Here is a 4,937-nt window from a genome sequence, read left to right on the forward strand (position 1 = left end):
TTCAACATATGAAGTATCTGGCAGTGTTTATTTTTTTCCAAAGGTTGTTTTATCCTTATTAGAATTAACTTTGTTGAGTTCTCCATATGGCACATTAAGTGCAAGTTAAACATTTTATTGGGAATGTATATTGTAAATTGTTCATTTAAATACATTTATACAGCCTTTCTGAAGTTCAAGTAAGAGATTATTCCCTTGTGAAAAGTTTTGTGTTTAAACATTATTCTTCTATTAATATTAGTCTTTCAGTTGTCATACTGAAATTTCAGAAACAAAAAATAGATTTTTTTTTTAACTATTTCATACCTAAAGGATAACAAAAAATAAAAGCAGAATAGAGAAGAGATGCAGCTTTCAGAATATGGTGGTTCATCTTTGACAAATGGATATGTATTTTTTGCTTTTTTCTTTCCATTTCTTTTACATCTTACAGGATGCACAGCAGAAATCAGTTTGAAAGAAACCTTGACAATAAAGCAGACAGAGGAGAATTGGGATGGAAAAATATGAAGAAGAGTAAGGAGAAATTAAAGAATAATATGGTAGTGTTGGATGAATATCTGAGGACAGACTGTGGAAGAACATGTTACAACATACTTCTGAAGTAAATGTTTTGGCAATAGGTAATATTTAAGCTCACAGGAACTGTATCAAAAATGAATGCAGAGAAGAACCAAAGCATTTCATAGGGACGTGTGTCAGAGCTTACAAAGAGCAAGTCTTTTAGGAGGCACCACAAACATCCAAGGAAGTCCTTGCCCTGTCACACCACCATCTAGTGGTCCTTACTAAGATTCTCACTATGCACGGAAGTAAATGAAATCTTGGCTAGCAGAATTGACTGGTTCTGAATCTTTTCTGGAGTCTTAGCAGTAGATTTAGCTGGATTTTAATTGCTAAAATCATGAAATCAGGTAAGCAGGAGTTGACAAGTGGATCCTAAGTACTCAGGCAAAGGTCCATCATAGTGAGACACATATCTCTTTTTACATTCATCAAGTGCTCAGTCTTTTGTACCTGTTTTTCCTTTCACACATTAGTCTGCTGATGGCAGGACATAAACCTGTAATGAAAATCGCAGGGCTTTATTTTGTTCGACTTCTTAGAGATTTCACTGAAAGCTACTACTTCATGCAACTTGAGCATCCCATGGTGGCAAATATTCTTTTGTTTAATTTGACTTCTATTGTTTCTTGTTCTAAATTATTGCAATTCTTCATTGCAGGTGATTAATCTTGTTTTATTTTGCTATTATTGTTTTTTTTTTTGTATTTTAATTGTATATTTAATGTTTTCTAGGTATAAGAGAAAGTTGGATAGTTCTGGAAAATACCAGCAAACAATACTAGGAAAATACAAAATAATAAATAGGTAAGACAAGAGAAGAATAACTGCTGAACTGTTGTTAATGGGTTATAAGATTTTAGCCTTTCAATCTTATATTAAGTTATCCTAACTTTACATTTCACAGTCATTATACTGACTACTGGCTATACTGACTCTTTTTATTTACATCTACATGGATTGATAAATTAAGATGCAATTTTTGCATTTCCAACCTTAATCTTTGTAAAATGCAGAAATTAGAATCTCCTAGACAAAGTGATTTCAATTATTGAAATTGATTTTGGATGTTTCTTGCCATTGACTTTTTAAACAACTATGCTAAAGAACTGTAAATATGATGTTGATCTACTATGCTCTTGAAGTACACTGGAATGGGCCAACTTTTACCTTTGTAATGCATGACTAAAGGTATTAGAGGTAAAGAAAGCATGAATATCAATCTGTTTCTGTACTCAAAATGACCTCTGGTTTTATTAGTAATGGAATCTAAGTGACATCATCTTTTGACAGTCATGATCTTTAACCCAGTTTGATCTAAACCAGACTCCTTTGGAATGATATCATTAAGGTAAATCCCTGAAAGAAGAACAAACCATTTTATTATAAACCATTTAAGGGTATTAAGTTACTGGGAATGATTTCACTGATTTTTTTCCATATAAAGGACAAACAATTTCAAGATTGCAGGTTAATATCAAGACACAACTGAACTTTGAATTTTTTTTCAGTTGCATTAGGTTTAATCTTCTTAAATACATTGTAAGACTTCACATCTTTTAAAACACGATTCAGAAGTCACTGAGGTATTTCTTATGTGAACATTGCAGTGCAAACTATATTATTATACCTAATTCTATTAAAAAAAAATGGCACTGCAATAAAAATGAAAAAAAGTAACTACTTGATACAAGGAATCTTATTCTTTCCACCCTATCCACTCTAAACCCAGCCCATCTATCCTATGAATTCATGGTTTCTTTCAGGAGCTGACCATCCTGGGGTTGTTCTCCTTTTCTGTCATATACTGACTAAGAATTTAATGAATTAACCAAGGTCTTTTTTTTTTATGATGTATCATATTTAAAAATTGAATATTGATACTAAATGAAGAATAGCAAAGTTTTGATCTGATATGAGAGAGAAAAATATTGTTCAAAATACCCACTTGGGGAAGGAAAGTTGTAAGCAAAAGATGTGTGATTTGTTTGTGATATAAATTTTTGCTCTAGATTTGTTCCATTTTTAAAAACCTTTAAGTCATTGAATGGAAATAAAAATAGCAACTAAACACTCCTAATAGCAAAAATGCACAAATACACTTTGAACAGCTTTGCTGCTACCAAGAGAAACATTATCTTTTAAACAATTGATTTGTTTTGTCAATGTTTTTCCCTGAAAGCAGATTGCATACAGACAGTGTTATAGTGGCATTATCTTGAGCTTAATCCTGATATTTTTGGTAGCCTTACTTTTGTTTTTATCTTCCAGCCAGGTGTTTCCAATAGTTTTGACTGTAAGATAACCCAATAGCTGGTGATTAATGTAGCCATCGTAAAGAACATAAACAATCCCAGAAACAGAACTCAAAGTTCAAATATGGATGCTAACAGTAATTGCTTTTAACAAGTGCAAGGAAGAAGTGAGAGGAAACCTGGTATTGAATTTTGTGTTGCCAAAGAGCAACTGACCAGTGATAACAGAAGCATCAGAAACACAGAGTGCAGAGAGGTAGCACTTTGCACAGGAAGTATCATGAAACAGCCCATGTCAGCCCAGTAGTAATTGGGCCTTTGAAGTTTCAAATGTGAGAAGAGATGAACATTCATCTTTAAAGTGTGCTGAGTCTCAGGGATTACTTTTGGTTAAAGTAGGAATGTGCAGTTATTTGAAACCTGACCCTGAGGTCTCTAAAAAGTTTGGCTTAGGTTGTGCTAGAACTGACCTTGTAAATTTAGACAGCTGCTAGACTACTGCTAGGAGCAAATTATTACAGCAATTGTGATTTTCATGACTAGCATAAAAGCAAAGGGCACCTATTTAAGACCTGTGAGGTCAACTTTCACATTTACTACATTGCAGAGAAGGAGAAGCGGCGCAGTCTCGCGAGAATAAGATACTGTGAAGAACTTTGAGATTCTGCATAAAGCTGGAGGAAGAAGAAGAAAACCACACATAAATATATGAGAATAGTTCTTTCAAGACATGAGGTATTCTGGTGAAAAAATATTACTTCAAAATATTTTATTTTTAAAAAATTCTGATTTACAAGCAAGTATTTGGAGAGAATGTGCCAAATATTAAAAATATACAGCAAACCTTGAAATCATAACAAGTTTATTCATTTGATTGCTTTGCCTCTGTATTTAAAAGAATAAATACTTCAGCAAAATAGGTTTATCAAAATTCAGTTGATTTTCTGTCTGAGTTTGTTGCAATTGAAGACTGGATATAATCCTAAACTCCAAATCTAGATATGATTTTGTGGTCACTTTATTTAATGCCGTGTCAATCAGATATTGAATTAATCAATTCTTTATTTGAACTTTGGAGTGGTTTCTATTTTTTTAAATTGTTTGGGTGATTGGAATCCCATGATTTTATTGACATGAATTTTAAAAGTTGAGAATTATTTCTATATGTGAGATTTTAGGATTTCATGTGGAAGGAAGTTTATTTTTTTTACTTCACTTTTTATTAAAAAAATAAAAGTAGCAATAACTACTGCTATGATTTTTAGCCTGTTCACACATCTGCATAGCATTTGATTATGTGCTTTCCTCAGAACCCTTAATCTTTGATGGACCCAGAATTCAAACACTCATGTACACTAATCTTTCCTTATTCAACTTACTGGCACATCATGACTAACCGGTTTATCTGGTTTATTTTCACCTTTGTGACTTAAATGTTTATCAGCAAACCACCTGAATTCTAGAGAAAAGTATAAAATCTGACTTTCTGTGTCTGTACTGAGATGTCATGGTTTCACAGAGATACGTGGAATCCAAAAAGCTATCTCCCTCCAAAATGTTGAAAGCTGATTTTGATATGGTTAATACTACCACAGTTTGGAGCTCAAACTCATGAGCTTTGTTGTGTTGAATACTATACTCACCAAAATCAGAGCTTACAAAAGCCAGGTAGAAAAAGAAGCAACAAATTTGATTTACAATGTGTGATATTGGTTATGGTGTTCAGGTGTTTGTTGGGAGTATCACATTAAAAAGATATTTTGAGGAAGGACTCAGTGACAGAGAAATTGGAAAGATTAAAAAAAGACCCTAAAAAAAGTAACGGAAGATAGTCATAAGAGGATAGGCATTTTAATAAAATATTGGAGTGTATGAGTAGCTGAAAGAATGAGGAGAGTGAATGTTAGTTGCCTAGGAAGATGCCTTTAGGCATTTGGATGAGAGTGGCTTTGACTGATTGCAATGCACAGGATCTTATTTGAGAGGATCTAGGATGGAGTGCACTTTAATTTGTGTATAATATAGAACTTTATTTAGCTCAGAGGTGCAAGACAGATGGACGACCTGGGCAACCAGATCAGTAAGCTGCACATATATTCAAGGAGAAAGAGCCACAGG

The 4,937-nt window shown here is 33.1% G+C and overlaps 1 long non-coding RNA gene across 1 annotated transcript; it reads left to right on the top strand.

The window, feature by feature from the left end:
• Positions 1-439: 439 nt before the first annotated feature.
• LOC125318506 lies at positions 440-3,610 on the top strand. The gene is made up of 3 exons (XR_007200401.1): positions 440-623; positions 1,300-1,371; positions 3,427-3,610. It is a non-coding gene; the product is annotated as an uncharacterized LOC125318506 (long non-coding RNA).
• The last annotated feature ends 1,327 nt before the right edge of the window (positions 3,611-4,937 follow it).

The sequence above is a fragment of the Corvus hawaiiensis genome, chromosome 30, assembly GCF_020740725.1.
Source record: "Corvus hawaiiensis isolate bCorHaw1 chromosome 30, bCorHaw1.pri.cur, whole genome shotgun sequence".
Taxonomy (NCBI): Eukaryota; Metazoa; Chordata; class Aves; order Passeriformes; family Corvidae; genus Corvus; species Corvus hawaiiensis.